Source organism: Hyperolius riggenbachi, chromosome 3, assembly GCF_040937935.1.
Source record: "Hyperolius riggenbachi isolate aHypRig1 chromosome 3, aHypRig1.pri, whole genome shotgun sequence".
Classification (NCBI taxonomy): domain Eukaryota; kingdom Metazoa; phylum Chordata; class Amphibia; order Anura; family Hyperoliidae; genus Hyperolius; species Hyperolius riggenbachi.
This window is the reverse complement of record NC_090648.1, coordinates 366,635,393-366,657,483: the sequence shown is the minus strand read 5'-3', so window position 1 is coordinate 366,657,483 and position 22,091 is coordinate 366,635,393. Positions and strand designations below refer to the sequence as shown.

The window sequence follows — 22,091 nt, the reverse complement described above, 5'->3', positions numbered from 1 at the left end:
AAGAAGAGGAGGAGGAACAGCTGGAGTTGGAGCAGGAATTTCCTGCCACCACTGACGAGGGCCAGAGCGGTGCACGTTGGACTTCCACAATTCAGCGCGAATGGTCAGCAGAAGCAGACCAGGAAGAAGGTGACGACTATGATGCATCACAACAACTATCACAACGCTCACAAGAGGATGATGAGGATTCTGGCAGGACTCTGGCACACATGGCTCAATTCATGCTAGACTGCATTGAACGCGACCCACGCATTGTGCGCATTCTGGACAACACCAATTACTGGGTTTATACCCTTCTGGATCCACGGTACAAACACAATGTTCCAAAACTGCTTGAAGAAAGAGTCAGACAGGTCAAAATGGAAGAATACCAGCAGGCCCTTGTGGAGACTTTAGAGAGGAGATTGACATCCTCCCCCTCCTCTAGCCAGTTGTACGCCGACAGACTGACTTCCGCAAACCCAGGACGACCAGGAGGGCAGCAAACAACACAAGCCGCAGCTAGTGCCCAAAAGGGAATGGTATCGGCAGTGTCCTTGGAGTGGGAAAATTTTATGACACCCATGCACCAGCAGCCCACAGAACAGCAAGCGTGCAGATCCACCTCCAACACCGATCGCCTGGAGAAGATGGTCAAGGACTACATGTCAGATGGCGTAGCTGTGTTGAACAATCCATCTGCACCCTTCAACTATTGGGTATCGAAGCTAGACACCTGGCACGAACTGGCAATGTATGCAATAGAGGTGCTGGCTTGCCCGGCAGCCAGCGTTATGTTGGAACGCTGTTTCAGTGCTGCCGGAGGCATCGTCACAGATCGGCGTATCCGCCTCTCCACAGAAAATGCAGACCGTCTGACTCAAATTAAAATGAATCAATCCTGGATTGGAAACGACTACGCAACACTCCTGGACCCCAACCAAGTAACATGAACAATGACCATCTGTGATGGGTTAGCGTTTCCGGTCCCTGTTTATTGAACCTCTTATCTGTATTACATTTATGACTGCATGGCGGCAAAAAGCATTGCTATATCTGCACGCTATTTGTCCTCATGCAAGGCCTGGGATGCTGTGTCTCAAAAAGCGTGGCCTTCTCCTCCTGCGCCTCCTCCTGTTCCATCACGTGTGCTGCTGCTGCTGGGTTAGCGTTTCCGGTCCCTGTTTATTGAACCTCTCATCTTTATTACATTTATGACTGCATGGCGGCAAAAAGCATTGCTATATCCGCACGCTATTTGTCCTCATGCAAGGCCTGGGATGCTGTGTCTCAAAAAGCGTGGCCTTCTCCTCCTGCGCCTCCTCCTGTTCCATCACGTGTGCTGCTGCTACTGCTGCTGGGTTAGCATTTCCGGTCCCTGTTTATTGAACCTCTCATCTTTATTACATTTATGACTGCATGGCGGCAAAAAGCATTGCTATATCCGCACGCTATTTGTCCTCATGCAAAGAAACATGACATTTTCCACATTTAAAAGACAGTTTTTCCTTTGAAACTTTACAATCAATTTTCTCAAAAACTATAAGCTCTTTTTCAAATATTTTTTTCCTCTTGTACCCACTCCCAAGGTGCACATACCCTGCAAATTTGGGGTATGTAGCATGTAAGGAAGCTTTACAAAGCACGAAAGTTCGGGTCCCCATTGACTTCCATTATGTTCGGAGTTCGGCGCGAACACCCGAACATCATGGCGATGTTCGGCGAACGTTCGCAAACCCGAACATCTAGGTGTTCGCCCAACACTAATCCTGTGTCTCTAATACTTTTAGCCACAACCCCTCAACAAGCATGCAGATCAGGTGCTCTGACTGAAGTCAGACTGGATGAGCTGCAAGCTTGTTACAGGTGTGTGATTCAGCCACTACTGCCGCCAAAGAGATCAGCAGGACTGCCAGGCAACTGGTATTGTTTAAATGGAAACATCCATATCCCCCTCAGGTAAGGTTCCCTTTAGGCTGGTTTCACAGTGGGACGTTAAAGTCCCACGTTACAGCAGCCTAACTCACAGCACTGTAAAATCAATTGTGCTGTTCACAGTGCCCACGTTGCATAACATAGTAACGCAGCACGTTTAAACAAAGTGCTGCATGCTGTACGTTATACTGGGCTAAGCAGCGTTAGACTGCTTGCACATGCTCAGTAATGTTGGAGGAGGAGGTCTCCCCTCCTCCTCTGCCGCCAGCCACATGGCTAATTAATATTCACTGCACTGCAGAGACTTGTGGTAGGACTGTAGTGTTGTCCGGATCATGAACGAATCGTTCATTTGATCCGGATCTTTTTTGTGAGTCAAATCATCCGGATCATCACAATGAAAGATTCGGTTCACAGTGGATGTCTGTCTGGAAGAAACAGGAACATACAGAATGTACAGTGCAGGGAAAGTCCTGTCGTGCTAGTCATTTCACCCAGTCTGCTTCCCTAGTAAAATGATTCAAATGATTCGGTTCAAAGATCCGGATCTTTGCAATGATCCGATTCAAATGATCCGAATCCTTAAAAGATCCGGACTTCCTATCAACCTAGAGCGGCTGCTTTGAGAGCTGCATAACGCAGCTCAATCTGACGTCCAAGTTCAACACCACCATACGTTGCGTTAGGGGCACGTTATGCGACCATAACGTCCCCTAAAACGCAACGTCTTGGTGTGTAAGTAGCCTTAAGCTATATTTGGGAAACATACCCATGGTACTTCACTCTAGTTTGATAACCGTGTCCATCTGCAATTGGCATCAGCATTTTTTTTTTCCTTTCAATGCACAGTGCCCCACTGTGGTTAAAGCTAATTATGCAGCTAGCTTTCTTAAAAAAAAAAAACTACAATTAAGAATGTAGGCTAAAGCACAACATATTAGTAATTGTAATGAGTAATTTTGGTCTCTTGACATTCTGCTTTATGTTCGCAATTAAAATTTCTTATCTTTACGATTTCATGGGCAATCTTGATATTGTGTAATTTCTTGAAATTTTTCCACAAATGCATTGAGGTTTCTGGGGCAAGCAGTATAAGAAAATATGTACTAACAACAAAAAAGGTTAAGGGAGCCAGACCTATACTTAATTACTACTCCATTTATTCATTGCAGTATCAAAAAACAGTAACAACCACATATAAAAAAACCCTATAAAAATGACGTTTTGTCAGCCACCTAAAGCTGAGTATTGCAAAAAAACATGAATCCTTGGAGTGCACTCCTAATCAGAATATCCATAGCTGTAATTATTGCAATACATTTTCTCTTCAGGCCCAGACTTCAGACATGATGACAAATAGGACATCCAAAGCAGTATAGAAAATATAGGTCAACCCCGTGTGCTTTGCGGACATTTGCACGCCTCTATGCTATATGCACATACATACTCATTACTGACATATAAATTCAATGTCAAACCTCTCAAGCCAGCATTAGCAAAGCAATTTTGGTCTTCAAACCATATAAGATGGATACCAGTTACCACGTGGACACTTGTGCACAGAGTATTGTTAACACAAGGTATGAAGCTTTGCTTATAACTCACGGAACCGGATCCTCCAGTATGCAGTGGATGTGTCTATCCAGGCGCGTAGCGCCAACTGCGGCAGCTCTAAATCCCCGTGGATCGTTGCGGAAGATGATGGCTATGCAGCGAGAGGAAGAGTATGGAGGCACGGGGAAACCAGCTCCGCCCACTCTAGGACGTCACAACCACGTAATACAATAACATTTGTAAACACGTGACGCGTTTTGTCCATTGGACTTCCTCAGACGTGACGTACTATCTGCATACCGCGCCCCCTTCTTATCCTCCAGCGGGGCGGGTATATGCAGATGAATATGAAAGTTTAAAACAATGTAGCACAGTGTCACTGTTTCTTTTCCTATTGAGATGCAAGGAATCATTCATAAGAAAGCTTTTATGTTAAGATCTTTATTTAAACCCAGCGGATACAGACTTCCACATTGATAAATCCAGAATGATTTTTTTCTGAGAAGCTGCTTATCATAATCGCCTCTTCTTGAGCTTATATTAAGCTTGTGTATTCCCATTACTTTTAAACCCCTGGGATCTGCATTATGCACATTCTTAAGACAGTGCACTACATTGTTTTAAAATTTCATATTCATCTGCATATACCCGCCCCGCTGGAGGATAAGAAGGGGGCGCGGTATGCAGATAATACCTTGATCTAGTCAGCAAGATGATATGTTAAATTGAACTTTTGATGGATGCATTCAGGGTCATTTTCAACCAATCAACTGATTTTTTTTTCCCATCATAAGGTTAATTTTGGCTGCCTATTTTGTGACAGAACGCTATCTTTTTGTTGCTAGCATTGAGAGACATGAGAATGCTAAAAATACTAACCACTTATGTAGACTTTTACTACAACTCACAATAAACACATTTCAGAGGCTAATTGCTCTGTCAACATTGCTTGTGTGCCCTAAATCCCATGTTACATGATTGTTTCACTAGTGACATCCCTGAATCAGTGACTGAAGGATTATACTGCAATTCATTAACAAACTACCATTCAAAACAAATTTGCTGGGAAAAAAACGTCCCCAGCAAGTGTCCTGTATGACATGTCAATGTATACATTAGACTCAACGTGTCATTTTCTTCTCTGGACCTCTGGTTATAAAAAGTACAGCTATACTTCCTCCCAACTACATCAATCCCTAGGTCAGCACGATGTCATATGGATGGGAGTTTACGTATTCCAGATTGGTCAGATCTTAATGCATTTGGGGAATGTGCTGGGGCTCCCTGTCATCTTTTCACTGCTGTAGGTGTTTATGTATGACTGCAAATTATGCAGATTTATACACATTTTATTTGTACACATTTTATAAATGCTCTCAACAGCCATATTTTTGTTTCTGCTTTATGCAAAGATCAGTGAAATGGACATACCGTATATACTCGCATACAAGCCGAATTTTTGACCCCCAAAAAGGGGGTCAAAAGTTGGGGGGTCGGCTTGTATGTGAGTCTTTCCTGGTGGTCTGGTGGTCCGCGCCCCCCTCCTCGCTCCCCCCACGGCCGTCGCTGCTATTACCTGCTTAGGCGGCTGCTTCCTAATCCGCGTTCCCCTCTCATGTTGCATATAAGTGTATCACAGCAGCGCGCCCGGCGCTGCTGCTGTGATGATGCAGGGGGCAAGAAAGAGCGGTTCCCCTGGTAATGGCGATACAGATCGCCGCTACAGGGAGCCACGCTCTTTCCTGCCCCCTGCATCGTCACAGCAGCAGCGCCGGGCGCGCTGCTGTGATACACTTATATGCAACATGAGAGGGGATTGCGGATTAGAGGAAGCCACTGCCTAAGCAGGTAATAGCAGCGGCGGCCGCGGGGGGAGCGGGGAGGGGGGAGCGCTATACTGGCAACTACCTAGCTATACTGGGCATTTTACTAGCTATACTGGGCACTATACTAGCTATATTGAGGCACTACCTACCCATACTGGGCACTATACTAGCTATACTGGGACACACTGGGGGGCTGCACCAATCCAGCATTTCCTACTCCAATCATTTTTCCCTGGTTTTTCACAGAAAAGTTGGGGGGTCGGCTTATATGTGGGTTGGCTTATATGCGAGTATATACGGTATTTTAAACTAAGGTATTTTATAGATGCACGTTGACTTGCCTATTCAAACGTATGATAGCATCCAGCATATCTGTACATTATTTATGATAATTTGACCACTGGGCGACACTGTTCTATTAGTGTTCATTGATTGGATTACATTGCATTTTATATTACATTTTAACTTTAGTTTGCATTTTATATTACATTTCAAGTTGGCGTTGAAAACAGGATATTGGGCCACACTTATAGAAACTGCTGCCCTGCAGAATAAGTTCTGTTTACAAGGTTATTGTATTATTAATGTATAAAGGGGAAATAAGTATTTTTATTATGCTGATTCCCATGGATGGATTTTTTTTTTATATTTAATGAATCATAAAGAGCACACTTTGTATGTTGCTTCTTTTACTTCAGCTGAAAGAAACATTAATAACCATTTCTTAGGAAAATGTTTGTCTAGTGAAGTATGTAAAAGAGAAGCTTTTTTATACTGCTGTCTGTGGCCCTGCTGTGGACATTTCTGCTCACTTCCCAACTTCACAGCTTTAACATGAGCCCTGGTGGCACAAGGACAGGAATCTGAGAAAACGCAGTGGTGGGTTTACTTTTCCTCAAAGTTTTATTTGTAAAACGTTTCAAAACAAACTGATATAACAACCATAGGCAGGTTCTAAACGATACACTATTCAATGCTAAAATAAATAAAATCTATAAAATTAATCTTATGGATGGAGTTTGAAAATCAACTCCACTATGGTACAAATATGTAAAGGATGCAGAGTTCCACTTTCCTTTTCAGACTTTGACCGGCCAGGTCGTGAACAGACCAGATACCGCCACTGAACTTGTACCGTTTGCTCCACCACCGCGCTCCATGAAGCTGACAGGGTAATAAAAAGACGTAAATTACATTTTTATTGATTGTTTTGTCGAAGTTTTATTCCACTTTAATTCACAAGTCTTCAAAAAGCAAGAAGTTGTTAAAAGTTCATTCATTTCATTTCATTTCTCTAGTTTTACTTCAATGACATATTCATTACACGGGATTCTGCTCTTCTGTGATTGTGTGGGATCGTGTAAATGGCAGTTATATAGAGGAATATCTCCACTCTCGATGTTGGCTCTCACTCATGCTAGGTGTATCTATACAGTTAAAATAAGGCTCTAAATGCTTTACAGAAGAATTGATACGACTGCTGTGGGGACTTACTGTATTACAGCACTTCTAGGATATTGGCCCTTAATATGTGCAAAAAATAGTGTTAGTGCAAACTAGAGCTATGCTGCAAAGTAGTCACCCTCATTGCTTTCTGCTGTCTGTGAATCTGTGTGGCAGATTCACAGACAGAACAAAGCTGTATACCTATTTTGTGTCAGTGGCTTAAGCAAAGTATCCAAATATTTATCGTGACAATAGGGACATAGCAAGCTGTATTATTAAAAAAAAGAAAAAAGAAAAAAAGCAATAAGTTCCGTAGTAGTTAGTTCCATCCAAGCCTTATTACAGCTTTTTTGCTTTGGGAGACAATCACTTTAGTGAACTTTTTCTACAGTATGAGCAATTAAAAGGTTGTTTCACTATGCCCTTTATTCTGTCATCGTCTGCCACAGAAACAGCCAAATCAAGCTGGTTTATGTGGACATTTCTGCTTCTATGGTAACAAGACTGTTGAGTGTAATGAGAAATGTTGTAATGAGCAAAAAGCTTATTTATGTCAAATCAGCTTTGTTGCCCTTAGTCTAATAAATATGACATATGACAAAATTAAAGCAAACAGTTTAAAGAAAGTGCAACATATGTCTACATGTTTCAAAAAAAAAGAGAAAAAAATAAAAGGAACAAAAAAAAAATAGTTCTTCAATGAGACAATTCTGTTGAGAAAACCAATTATGTAGTACTTTATAGAGTAGGTAGGCCTGTTCATATCTCTTCTCCCAGTGAGTTTGAGATCTAATGTCTCTACCACAGCCTGATATACATACATGCAAAACATCCACAAGTTGCATTTGGACCACAGATTCTGTACACAGGCCTTTATCTCTGTCATATTTAAAAAATTTTTTTTTTTTTTTTTGAAGGTCAGTAATTACTACTTCTCTATTTCTCTCACCACAGATGAGCTTTAACCACTTAAGCCTATCTGGACGAACATTCTCATCCAGATAAGCTGCGCGCACTCCCGCCGCCGGCCGTTAGCCCAGCGATCAATGACTGGGATTATAGATCCCACTCATTGATCGAAGCTCCCTGCAGAATAACCGACAGCCTCTTTTTAGTGGCTGAGGTTTTTTTCTGAGTTACTGGATTACATTGCATTGCAGTTTAAATTACATTTTAACTTTAGTTTGCATTTTATATTACATTTCAAGTTGGCGTTGAAAACTGGATATTGGGCCACACTTATAGAAACTGCTGCCCTGCAGAATAAGTTCTGTTTACAAGGTTATTGTATTATTAATGTATAAAGGGGAAATAAGTATTTTTATTATGCTGATTCCCATGGATGGAATTTTTTTTATATTTAATGAACCATAAAGAGCACACTTTGTATGTTGCTTCATTTACTTCAGCTGAAAGAAACATTAATAACCATTTCTTAGGAAAATGTTTGTCTAGTGAAGTATGTAAAAGAGAAGCTTTTTTATTTTGCTGTCTGTGGCCCTGCTGTGGACATTTCTGCTCACTTCACAACTTCACAGCTTTAACATGAGCCCTGGTGGCACAAGGACAGGAATCTGAGAAAACGCAGTGGTGGGTTTACTTTTCCTCAAAGTTTTATTTGTAATACTCTCCAAAACAAACTGATATAACAGCCATAGGCAGGTTCTAAACTATACACTATTCAATGCTAAAATAAAATATATAAAATGAATCTTATGGATGGAGTTTAAAAATCAACTCCACTATGGTGCAAATATGTAGGATGCAGAGTTCCACTTGCCTTTTCAGACTTTGACCGGCCAGGTCGTGAACTGACCAGATGCCGCCACTGAACTTGTACCGTTTGCTCCACCACCGTGCTCCATGAAATTCACTCATTGGGAAAATATGATAACTAAATGGTTAATAAAAAGAAGGAAAACACATTTTTATTGAATGTTTTGTCGAAGTTTTATTTCACTTTAATTCACAAGTCTTCAAAAAGCAAGAAGTTGTTAAAAGTTCATTCATTTCATTTCATTTCTCTAGTTTTACTTCAATGACATATTCATTACACGGGATTCTGCTCTTCTGTGATTGTGTGGGATCGTGTAAATGGCAGTTATATAGAGGAATATCTCCACTCTCGATGTTGGCTCTCACCCATGCTAGGTGTATCTATACAGTTAAAATAAGGCTCTAAATGCTTTACAGGGTGCTGTTAATTTTATATTTATTTAGTATATATTATGGAGTTGTTACATAATCCACAAGTTAAGTGCTCTTACTCGGTTATTGATGAAATAAAAAACAATGCATGATAAGTTGCCTAGGCGATGACATGTTTTGTATAACAGGTAGATTCATTTGACACAAAATTAATAATTTCTCCCTTTTAGAGAATTTTTTAAAACAATATCATAGAGATTGGCCAACTTCTAGTTTTCTGTTTAGATTTGTGTAAAAGTCAGATTTGTCACAAATACTGGAATATGATCTGGTTCAAACCAAACCAAATAAGAGTGTTCATGGTAAAATGTCATTGCCTGTGACCTGAGATTTCCCTCATCACCACCACTGGCCGCTCTTCAACTCCAGCTTTGCCCTCCACCCAGCTCCACCCTATCAGAGCTGTGTGTGTGTGTGTGTGGGGGGGATTCATTACATCACATCATATGTGGCTCAGTGATGGCTGGGGAGGCAGAGAAACCCCAGGACAAAGGCACAGAACGAATGACCTCCCTGGCAGAGCCGGGACAAGGTCTTCCAACACCCAAAGCTGAGACAATGATGTGTGCCCCTCCATCCCTCCCACCCCAGCCGTCACACACTGATTGCTAATAGAGAAAGAGGCACCCCAGGGCCCTCAACACCTTAATCTCTAGTTATCTGGCTTAATCTCTAGTTTTCTGCTTCAAACACAATAAGGAATGATAGCTGAGTGAGTTGTGTGTCCCCTCCTACACTGCACCCTGAGGCTGGGGCCTCTCTCGCCTCTGACTCGGCCCGGACCTGCTCCTTGAAGAAGAATAAAAATTTGGATTGGATCTGCAGCAGGGCAAGAGATCAGAGAGACAAGGAGGTATGCAAATTGTATGTGCTATGTTATTTAAATAGCACCACCAAGATCTTAAGGTGCCATTTAACGATGCAATTTTACCAAACGATCAACCTTTCAATCAATAATTTGTGATCCGGAGGAAATGATCGGAAAACCGATTTGGCCCATAAATGGAATAAAAATTATAACAATTCTGATCATTTCCGATGTAATATGGATGCCCAGATTTATAAAACAATTGACCATTTGTAGTCGGCTGGCACCATCAACATGGCCCAATCTAATCAATCGAAAGATTGATTGTTTAGTGAAATTGTATTGTTAATATCCTTAATAAGAAACTTTAAATATATTGATTACTGGGACCAATAAAAGGGTGTGTATGTGGTGGGGGTTTTGCTGTTTGTCAGGGGGTGGCTGATGATAGTAGCCTTGGGTGGTAAAAAGTACAAATCCTGCCCCGGTAGCGCTCCACGGGGGCACTCGGCGTGTTTTTTTGTTGTTGTTTTGATTTGGGTATGAAAGTGACAATGAGAATGAGCGACGTCACAACCCCTGAGGAAGCAGGAAACCTGCAAAACTGGTGTGAGCTGCTCTCTCATGGGACGCCACGCCACCCTACACCTTCAGCATGGCACTGGGATGTAAATTCCGGGCTGACATTGCATTTCCTCCATCCCCCTTCCAGGACACTCACAGTACTACCACAGCATCTTACTGTTGGAGCCCGGATGCCATTCACAGGATCTTCGGCTGCTTGATTCATCCCTCCAGCTGAGCCACTGGTGATTGCTGGATGATACACATACAACCTAGATCTGGAGCTTGGTGAGATCATTCCTTTGCTTATTTGACTGTTTGCAGCTGCTTGAGCTTCATCTCTTTCCCACTAGCTGACTGCTGATTCTGCTACTTTGCATATCATTTGCTTTGAACGCTGATTGCTATGGCTCATTAGACCGTAAGTTTGTGGTCTTATTGGATTAGCTTATGGGAACTTTGCTAACAGACATTAATAGGCATTTATTGCTCATCAATATATTTTTCTCTGGATTGAAGTCAAGTAGATATTTACAAGATTCCTAGTGTTTGGGGTGGTGCACCTGTGTGTGTTGTAATTGGCTGGGTGTATGGTGGGGCGACCATCCCATGCGCTTTTAATTTTTCCTAGTTTATATTATATTTAGTGTAATTGTATTTAATAAATCAGATGTTTTATTACTGAGAACTGTTTAATAAGACTTTAGTGATTTTTTTTTTGTATTACCACACAAGTCAATCCATGTTCTGGACACTTTATATTAAACTGGGCCATCTCATGATGTCCTGGGGATAGCAGTACCCAATCATTGGCATGGGAAGCAAAGGGTACTCTGAAAACTAATTTAATGGGGCAGACCGTCGCAGAGCCCCCCAACCCTGTTCTTACGGCCCACCAACAGTACATGTTTTGCAGAAAACCACAAACATTCACAGGTGAGGTAATTAGTGTCTCAGCAGAGCTGATTAACTGCCTCTGGATTTCCACAAAACATGCACTGTTGGTGGGCCTTGAGGACAGGGTTAGGGAACACTGTCTATAGGATACCTTGATCACCCAGTTTATGCCCACCTGGGCCCTGTAAAACTAAAGCAGATGTGATCTAGGAGCAAGTCATACTATGTTTTTGTAGTAAGTTGTGTCCCCTTTTCTGAGGTAGTTAGCTAAAACATTTTGTGTGAGAGAAGAATTGATACGACTGCTGTGGAGACTTACTGTATTACAGCACTTCTAGGATATTGGACCTTAATATGTGCAAAAAATAGTGTTAGTGCAAACTTGAGCCATGTTGCAAAGTAGTCACCCTCATTGCTTTGTGCTGTCTGTGAATCTATGTGGCAGAATCACAGACAGCACAAAGCTGTATACCTATTTTGTGTCAGTGGCTTAAGCAAAGTATCCAAATATTTATTGTGACAATAGGGCCATAGCAAGCTGTATTATTAAAAAAAAAAAAAACAATAAGTTCAGTAGTAGTTAGCAGGGATGCTCATCCGGATTCCGGATATCCGGGTAACCCAGACATCCAAACTTTTTTACGCTATCCGATTCAGATTCCAGATTTTTAAAAAAAAAAATCTGAATAGCTATCTGCGGATATTTGGATGCATGACACGGATATCCGCTGATATTGCAGATATCCGGATTCGAAATCGATTACAAAGTAAAAATCCCTTGACCCTCCTTCTCCCTGTTCATGGATCTTGTCTTCCAGGGATTTGTAGGATGTCAAAAGCAAGCTCACATACATTATGTAATATATAGTAGCAAATATATCGGCGCCAAGGGACAATGGAACCGCCGCTGAGAAGAACAATGTCCAAAAGTTCAGAAGTCAGGCATACATCAAAGGTCAGCGCAGGTTTAGAAAGTCATTATATGTAAGGAATGGTAAATTCTTCACCACAATATATCAAATGCTCAGAGGTAGATATCCGCCAAACATCAAAACTAGAAAAGGCTTACCAGCTCCCAACAACCCACATTATAAGGTTGTAAAATGGCTCATGTCACAGATAACGTCCAGGGAACATCAGACGTCGTGAAGATCCAGTGGACATCCGTATGGAGGTAAAGTTTCAGGAATTTATATAGGAAAACAAAAACGGCAATATCTAAGCGTAACCCGTTTATTTAGATCAAATTTCTTTAAAAGGCAGTAGATATAAAAACGATAACTCACATACGGGGCCCATAAACAGGGAACCCCGGAAGATTAGCGCGCATGTAATGGTCAATCGTAGATCAATAGACAATGGTGCCGCCTGTTACCTTCACGTGTGGCATTGAGTCCTAGAGAGAGAGAGAGAGAGAGAGAGAGAGAGAGAGAGAGAGAGAGATGATTCTACATTGATCTGGGCATAAAATCAAAAATCAATTCTTTATTTTTATCTTGTAAACAAGTAATAAGGATGCTAACCAGGCAATCCAAAAGTTAAAATCTCTATTACTTTTCTTGTTTATAAATGATCATTCCCCATTTTACCTTACTCTTATTTGGTACGTTGCCGCACATAGGAAGTTGCAGGGCATGCTGGGTTGTCCTTTTTTGCTTCTGTACATTAATTAAGTCTGAGGGAAATAAAGAAGCAAAAAAAGACAACCCAGCATGCCCTGCAACTTCCTTTTTGCGGCAACGTACCAAATAAGAGTCAGGTAAACTGGGGATTGATCATTTATAAACAAGAAAAGTAATAGAGATTTTAACTTTTGGATTGCCTGGTTAGCATCCGTATTACTTGTTTACCAGATAAAAATAAAGAATAGATTTTTGATTCCCGTTCAGAATGGGAATGGGATTTCCTGCTGGGCTTCCCCGGTCGCCATGGCAAGGACGTCCAGACGTCAGAGGGAATCCCGATCCACCCCTCAGCGCTGCCTGGCACTGATTGGCCAGCCTGCGCTAGGGGTCTGGAGGGGGGGGTGGCGCAGCGGATAGCGGCGGATCGGCGATGAGCAGCGGCGATCGAATGTTACAAGCAGCTAGCAAAGTGCTAGCTGCATGTTACAAAAAAAAAAATTATGCAAATCGGTCCAGCGGGGCCTGAGAAATCCTCCTGCGCAGGTTACCCCGAGCTGAGCTCGGGATAACCGGCAAGGAGGTTAAAGGAAAAGTGTAGTTGCAGTCTACATTTATCTGAAGTGCTTGTCCCTGTCGCCAGATGTAGTGTTGCTCTCTACGAGTAACAACGAGTATGTAGCTACTCGTAATTAGAGATGGCCCGAACTGTTCCCGGCGAACTTCCAGGGGTTCGCGATCACGGAGAACCGCGACCTCTTCCGGAAGTTCGGTTCGCCCCCATAATGCACCATTAGGGTCAACTTAGGCCCTCTACATCACAGTCAGCAGGCACATTGTAGCCAATCAGGCTACACTCCCTCCTGGAACCACTCCCCCCCCCTTTAAGAGGCAGGCATCGCCGGCCATTTTACTCACTCGTGTGCCTGCAGTAAATAGAGAAAGGACAGCTGCTGCAGCTGCGGACTCTCATAGGAAAAGATTAGTTAGGCTCTTGTAGGCTTGTTAGCTTGCTCCTTGCTGATTCTTATTGCTAAAATAGCACCCCACAACAGCTCTTTTGAGAGCTAATCTTGTTATTGTGATCTATTTTTTTTTCTGTGTGTCCCACTGACACTTGTGTTGCATAGACAGCCTTAATAATTCATACTGTGTGTGCGCGCCACTGCCAGGCCCAGCACATTCAGTGACTACCTGTGTGTGTGACAGGTGCAAATTGTAATACCCAATACTGGATATACCTACCTACCTGTTGTTCACAGTGCACCCACCTACCTACGTGAGCTGAGCGCACGGAGTGTCACTGTGCCTGTCCGCTACCTGTTTGCGTGTGACAGGTGCACATTGTAATACCCATTACTGCATTTACCTACCTACCTGTTGTTCACAGTGCACCCACCTACCCACGTGAGTTGAGCACACGCATTGTCACTGTGCCTGTCTGCTACCTGTCTGTATGTGACAGGTGCACATTGTAATACCCATCACTGCGTGTAACTACCTACCTACCTGTTGTTCACAGTGCACCCACCTACGTACGTGAGTTGAGCGCACGCACTGTCACTGTGCCTGTCCGCTACCTGTCTGTGTGTGACAGGTGCACATTGTAATACCCATCACTGCATATACCTACCTACCTGTTTACAGTGCACCCACCTACCTATGTGAGTTGAGCGCACGCAGTGTCACTGTGCCTGTCTGCTACCTGTCTGTGTGTGACAGGTGCACATTGTAATACCCATCACTGCATATACCTACCTGCTGTTCACAGTGAACCCACCCACCTACCTATGTGAGTTGAGTGCACGCAGTGTCACTGTGTATGTCCGCTACCTGTCTGTGTGTGACAGGTGCACATTGTAATACCCCTCACTGCATATACCTACCTACCTGTTGTTCACAGTGCACCCACCTACCTTCGTGAGTTGAGCGTCACTGTGCCTGCCCGCTACCTGTCATTGTGTGACAGGTGTACATTGTAATACCCATCACTGCATATATCTACCTACCTGTTCACTGTGCACCCACCCACCTACGTGAGTTGAGCGCACGCAGTGTCACTGTGCCTGTCCGCTATCTGTCTGTGTGTGACATGTGCACATTGTAATACCCATCACTGCATATACCTACCTGTTGTGTTCAGTGCACCCACCTACCTACGTGAGTGCACGCAGTGTGATATACCACTCTGTGCATAACTGTTAAATGCACCTGTGAAGCTGCACATTGTATTAGTCAAGTCAGTGCATACCTTTCACTTCATCCCCCCCAATATGGACACAACGGACAAAACAGGCAGAGGTAGAGGCAGACCCAGAGGAAGGCCACCTGGCAGGGCTGTGTGAGGTCGTGTTGATTTTATTTTGCGCAGCCCTGGCCCAAAGTACAGTGCTCAGAAGAAGGCATGTCCCATCAACTCCCAAGATTGTCAGGGCGTGGTTGACTATTTAACACAGAACACCTCATCTTCCGCAGCCACCAGTGCTACAAGCACCCCATCCATTGCATTTGAAACTTCGGAGGAGTTAATTGGTGGGGAATTAACTGATTCACAGTCATTATTATTACAACCAGATGAAGGCGCTAAGCAAGTTACACCACCTCATATGTATGAGTTAGGCGGCGACACTATGAACATAACGTGTGAGGAGGAGGATGATGAAGTACCTGCTGTTGGTGTACTTTTGAAGGTGTCTGAGGCAAGCGAAGCAGGGCAGGATGATTATGATGATATGGCTCCCACATGGGTTCTGGCTCCCACATGGGTTCCTAATAGACAAGATGACCAAGGGGACAGTTCAGAGGGGGAGTCAGAGAGAAGTAGAAGGAGACGAGTTCCTGAATGAAGCAGGGGGAGCTTGTCATCAGAAACAGCTGGTGGAAGTGTCTGGCGCCATGTATCACCACCTATGTACAGCCAGCCAACATGCACTTCAATGTCAGCTGCTGATGTCACCATAGTGCCATCACCCCAGGGGGGCTCAGCGGTTTGGACATTTTTTAATGTGTCTGCCTCAGTTCAGAGCAAAGCCATATGTTCTCTCTGCCTCCAAAAATTGAGCCATGGAAAGGCCAACACTCACGTAGGGACAAGTGCCTTACGAAGGCACCTGGAGAAAAGGCACAAACAGCAATGGGAAGAAAACCTGAGGAAAAGCAGCACCCAAAAGACAAGCCACCCTCCTTCTCCTCTTCCTCCTTCAGGAGCAGCATCGTTAGCTGCTTTCTCCCTCCTCCACTCCGCCTCTGACCTTGAGCAGTTCCTGCTTCTCAGCCCACATCAGCCAGGTGTCCGTGAAGGAAATCTTTGATTGGAAGAAGCCAATTTCTGCCAGTCACCCACTTGCCCGGAGTCTGACAGCTGGCGTGGTGGATCTGTTAGCTCGCCAGCTGTTACCATACAAGCTGGTGGACTCTGAGGCCTTCTGTAAATGTATGGCCATTGGGACACCACAGTGGAAGATACCAGGCCGCAATTATTTTTCTAAAAAAGCGAAACCCAAACTGTACCGTGAAGTTGAGAGGCAAGTGGTGTCATCTATGGCACACAGTTGGGTCAAGGGTCCACCTGACCAAGGATGCCTGGTCTTCCAAGCACGGTCAGGGCAGGTCCATAACTTGCAAAGTCCATCGGGTCAACCTGGTGACCAATGGCAAGCAGGGAGTACGTGGCAGTGCAGCGAACCAACTTGTGACACCTCCACGGCTTGTAAGCAGGCCTCCTGCCACCTCCTCTCCTCCTGCTATATCCTCTTTGCTGTCGTCCTCCTCCTCCTGGCTGGATGGTGTAATGGTTAAGGGCTCTGCCTCTGACACAGGAGACCAGGGTTCGAATCTCGGCTCTGCCTGTTCAGTAAGCCAGCACCTATTCAGTAGGAGACCTTAGGCAAGTTTCCCTAACACTGCTACTGCCTATAGAGGCTGCAGCTCTGGCGCTTTGAGTCCGCCAGGAGAAAAGCCCAATATGAATGTTATTTGTCTTGTCTTGTCTCCTCCTTGGCTGAGTGGCAGTTCAACTCTACTGGTGTGATCTCCTCTCCATCTCCCCAGGGCCTATGCTGCATGCCAGGTACGATGGTGTCACGCCATATTAGACATGTCTTGCCTCAAAGCGGAGAGTCACACTGGAGCAGCTCTCCTGGCTGCTCTTAACAAACAGGTGAATCAGTGGCTGATCCCGCACCAGCTGGAGATTGGCAACGTGGTGTGTGACAACGGCAGCAATCTCCTTTCCGCTTTGAATTTGGGAAAGCTGACACATGTACCCTGCATGGCACATGTGCTTAATCTAGTCATTCAAAGATTTGTGTCAAAGTACCCAGGCTTAGAGGACGTCCTGAAGCAGGCCAGGAAGTTGTGTGGGCATTTCAGGCAGTCTTATACGGCCATGGCACTCTTTGCGGACATTCAGCGGAGAAACAACTTGCCGGTGAGACGCTTGATATGTGTTAGCAGGCTCGCTGGAATTCAACCCTCGTCATGTTCTCTCGCTAGAACAGGAGAAAGCCGTCACCCAGTACCTGTGCAATTAGAGTAAAAGGATGCAATCTGGGGAGATGGGGATGTTCTAGCCCAACAACTGGACCATCAGCGACTTGATCCCGTACACTGACTTCCTGGAGCGTGCCATGTTTAGAGTGGTGGATCAAGCTGTGGAGGAGTGTGAAGAGGAACAGTTACGGCAGGAACAGTTGTGGGAGCAATTTACATCAGAATCAGATGTTTCCTCAACACCTGCGGCAGCACAGAGGGGGAGGAGGAGGAAGATTCGTGTGGGGAAGAGGAGTCAGACTCGGGTGATGAGGAAGGTGTTTCTTTGGAGAAGGAGGAGGTGGCGGCAGAAGAACAACCGCAGCAGGCATTGCAGGGGGCTTGTGCTGCTCAGCGTTCCCGTGGTATTGTTCGTGGCTGGGGGGGAGGAGGAGGACTTAGCTGACATCACTGAGGAAGAGCAAGAGGAGATGGATAGTACGTCTGCATCCAACTTTGTGAAGATGATGTCTTTCATGCTTTCATCCCGTATAAAAAACTCAAGGGGAATGAGCTGTACTGGGTGGCCCCGCTACTAGACCCTCGGTATAGGCACAAAGTGTCGGACATGTTACCAATGTTACCAACTACCAGAAGGCAGAAAGGATGCAGCACATGCAGAACAAGCTGGAAACTATGCTTTACAATGCATTTAAGGGTGATGTCACAGCACAATGCAATAAAGGTGCCACTGCCAATAATCCTCCTCCTCCCATGTCCACGCAGGCAAGGACAGGACGCTCCTGCGATCTTATGCTGATGTCGGACATGCAGACATTTTTTAGTCCAACGCCTCGCCTTAGCACTTCCAGATCCACCCTCCAACAACGCCTGGACCGGCAGGTAGCCGACTACCTGGCCTTAAGTGTGGATGTAGACACTGTGAGCAGCGATGAACCCTTGGACTACTGGGTGCGCAGGCTTGACCTGTTACCAGAGCTGTCCCAATTTGCCATCCAACTTCTCTCTTGCCCCGCCTCAAGCGTCCTGTCAGAAAGGACCTTCAGCGCAGCTGGAGGCATTGTCACTGAGAAGAGAAGCAGACGCGTAGCTTGGGGGGGTCGGGGTAGGACAGGTGCCCCCGGGCGCTGAGTCCCTAAGGGCGCCCAGCCGTGTGGTGTGTCCTTTTTTTTTTATGTATTTTTGTCTCAGTACTAAGCTCGCCGGGCCGGGGTCTCCATCTCCCTATTGGGTCAGTGACGTCCCCAGTGACGTCACACGTCGCCGCAACGCAGGCCCACGCAGCGTCCATAGCAATGGAACGCTGCGCAGAGCGGCCGAGAGCCAGCCCCATCTATTCCATTACTGGCCGGGTGACAGGAGTGAGGAGGAGCGACCAGGCAGGGAGGGACAGCCAGGTCGGGTGCACTGATGCGAGTGTGGAGCGCCGCCGGATGCGAGCGGGGCAGTGTGAGGCTGAAGAAAGCCTGCAGCATCGAGCATGCAGGCTGTCCTGAGTGCCACCAGTGAATTCAGCTCCAAGTGGAAGCGGCTTCCAAGACAGCGGGCAGAAGCCAGCCGCGTCGCTTTGCCCGGCCCCGAAGTCCTGTGACGTCAGCAAACCCCATGAACCCAGCCAGGAAAGAAAAGTGGATGGGGAGGTCTTGCGGTGTGGCTTACGCCGGGTCTGATATTTGGAAGAGAACCCCAGCATGCAGGCGCCGCACAGTTAGACTCTCTCCCTCCCCCTGAAAAGTTTTTCCTGGGAATAGCGATTGCCTCCAGGGTGTCTGAAGGTGTGTGGTGGTGGATCCTGAATGGGGAGAAAAAGGCTGCAGGCTGTGAGTAGCAAATTATGTTGTTCACTGTGTCCCCTCCCTCCATTTAAACAAGTATGGAAGTAGACATATCTGGGTGGCTTCTTACCTGTCCCCATCTGTTTTTGCTGGGGTCCCCTCTGCTGTCATGGTCTGGCCCTCTAATGCTTTTGCTCTGCCTCTATACACTCCACACCCTATCCGATCACCTTCTACTCTGTACACAGCCAAGGAGCTTCCTCCAGCCCCATGTAGTTCATCTGGTGGATCGGCATTCTCTTGTAGTTTGGCACGGTAAATTTCCCAACTGGCCCAGTCGCATTTACCTGCGCATGTGCAGCCCTGCTGTAACTAATCACACTCCTGTAATCAGGAGCGTTCTGCACATACACAATTTGCTAAGACTATAACATCTCTTGTGCAGAATGCAGCCAGCCATGGGGTGTCGATTGGAGTGTGTGCATTTCCCGCGTGGGACTGCAGATGCGCAGTGCACGCGACTCGGCTGGGTCGCAGACTCCACTGCGGGAGAACGGAGAGGATCTGTAGGGCAGAGATCAAGCAGATGGATTACAGGGGGCTATACTGTACTTACTTTATCTCAGGTTTCCTTTGAAGGCTGTAGACACACTATGAGCACTTTTTGAGTGCTTTGCTGACCATCAGAGCTTTCTGAGCGTTCTTTTTTTTAAAATGCTCCCATAGACTTGCATTAAAATTGCAGAAAAATTGCCATGATCGCCATTTTTCAAAAAATAGCAATCGCAGCAATTGCACTGCAATTTTAATGCAAGTTAATGGGAGCATTTAAAAAAAACACTCACAGCTCTGATGGATAGAAAAGCACTCAGAAAGCACTCATAGGGCTGGATTCTCAAAAGTGTGATAAGTGCTATCACAGCAGTTATCACGTGAGCTGCGCTCACAAGGGGGGGCGCAAAAACTGACTTTGTCCCCGGGCGTTTACAACCCTAGCTACACCTCTGAAGAGAAGTCGCCTAAGTCACAAAAGTGTTCAGTACTAGGGCTGATCGGAACAGCTGAATTCCGATTTCGTCGAAATTTCGTGTACTGCATGCGAAAACCGAGTTTCGTGTTCCGAATTTTCGTGTTCCGAGTGCATTTCTATTGAATTAAATAGTGTTAACTTCTGCGGTTAATTGTAAAGCCCCCGTACATGCTATCATTACCAAATTTGCCATGTTTATTGAGCAGATGAGTAGAAACATGGTAAAAAAAAATTGTGAAAAGAGCTTATAGTTTTTGAGCAAATCGATTTCAAAGTTTCATAAGAAAAATGTTTTTTAAACTGTGTAAAATGACACTGCTGCAGAACAGGTTACTGCATTCCGAGTTCTGTATACATATTGTATACATTTCATGAAAACAGACAGCGTGGGGTCCCCCCTCCCAAGCCTCCTTAACCCCTTGTCCCCCATGCAAGCTGGGATAGCCAGAATGCGGAGTCCCGGCCACGTGGGGCTTCGCACCCTAAGCTATACCAGCCCGCATGGTCCATGGTATGGGGGGGCTCTGGAGGAGAGGGGCGGCCAACCTCCCCCCTCTCCCCCAGAGCCCTTGTCCAATCCATGGACAAGGGGCTCTTCCCCACCTCCGGTGCCCCAGGAGGAGGTGGGGGCCGCCGACGTCCTGGAGGGTTCATGGTGCCATCCGGGGTTCCCCTTTAACAAGCGGACCCCGGAAGCCGCCCCCTCCCCAGAGGAAATGAGTATAGGGGTACACGGTACCCCTTACCCATTTCAGCAGAGTTAAAAAAAGAAATAAAAACACGACAACGAAAAAAGTCCTTTATTGTTCTAAATTAACCAGGGATACTTACCTTGGGATAATCTCACGCCAGTAACCTCAGGAGTGGTCCCACGCCAGTATCCTCTTAGGACATCTCACCACCCTCCCACACTGACGAACTCCCACCACTGAATGGTCACAGTCAGCCTCTGCATCTGTATAGCAGAGGCTGAGAACACGAAAGTTTTGCCTTTAAAACAAGAAATTTCGGCAAACAGTGATGCAATCAAAATGGCCACTGGGAAGTCCCTGATCGCTGGAGGCCACACTAGAGTGGCGAAACCAGTAATTTTTCACATAGATGGTGGGTCCAGGTGACCAGAGCAGGAGGTGCCCTAATCCCCTGGACCCACCCATTCATGTGAAATAACGCGTATTCTGACACTCTGAGGTGGCCTCCGGGGAACGGGGATTCCCCAGCAGCCATTTTGTTTATGACACTGTTTGCCGAAAATTCTTGTTTTAGTAAACAATTTTCGTGTTTCTAACTTATGCAATACAGATTGCAGAGGCTGTCTACAGCCATTCATCCCCAGGAGTTCTGCAGGATCGGCAGGTGCGCGGGACCTCCTAAGAGGATAGAGGGGGGCACAGCGCAGGAAGGTGGGAAAGTGGGCACCGAGTGGCGGGGAGGGGGGGAAGCCTCCCCTCCCTCACCTAGGGCCTCCCCTTGCGCACTCCCCCCCCACCTCCAGAATTCCAGCCAGCCAGCGGAAAGGCTTACCGAGAGTGATAGCTCTGTGTGCCGCTGGTCTGGTATTCTGCACTGACACTGTCCAATCACGCTCTCGCAGTACTTCCTGTGAGAGCGTAATTGGACAATGCAATGCAGGAGACCAGACCAGCAGCGGCACACAGAGCTCTTCTCTCAGTAAGTGATAACCGCTCGCTGCCAAGTTTACAAGTTTAGGTAGGCAGGTATATAGGTGTCCCCAGTATAGATATACCCAGGTCTATAGGTGTCCCCAGTTTAGGTAGGCAGGTCACCAGTTAGTGGGGGCTCCCATGCTGGAAGGGGGGGCAGTGGGCACAGAGTGGCGGGGAGGAGTGGAAGCCTTCCCCCCTCCCTCACCTAGGGTCCCCCTTCCGTGCTCCCCCTCCAAAATTGCAGCCAGCAGCGGCAGCGAGCGGGAATCACTTACCGAGAGAAGAGCTC

General features: G+C 45.7%; 1 long non-coding RNA gene across 1 annotated transcript in view; it reads right to left on the bottom strand.

Moving 5' to 3' along the window:
• Nucleotides 1-6,261: 6,261 nt before the first annotated feature.
• The window catches only part of LOC137561572 (uncharacterized), a 60,480-nt gene continuing 44,650 nt past the window's right edge, over nucleotides 6,262-22,091 (bottom strand). Inside the window, exons 6-7 of the long non-coding RNA XR_011030054.1 lie at nucleotides 8,521-8,634; nucleotides 6,262-6,458 (exon numbers count right to left, since the gene is read on the bottom strand). This is a non-coding gene — a long non-coding RNA (uncharacterized lncRNA). The remainder of the gene's footprint in view (nucleotides 6,459-8,520; nucleotides 8,635-22,091) is intronic.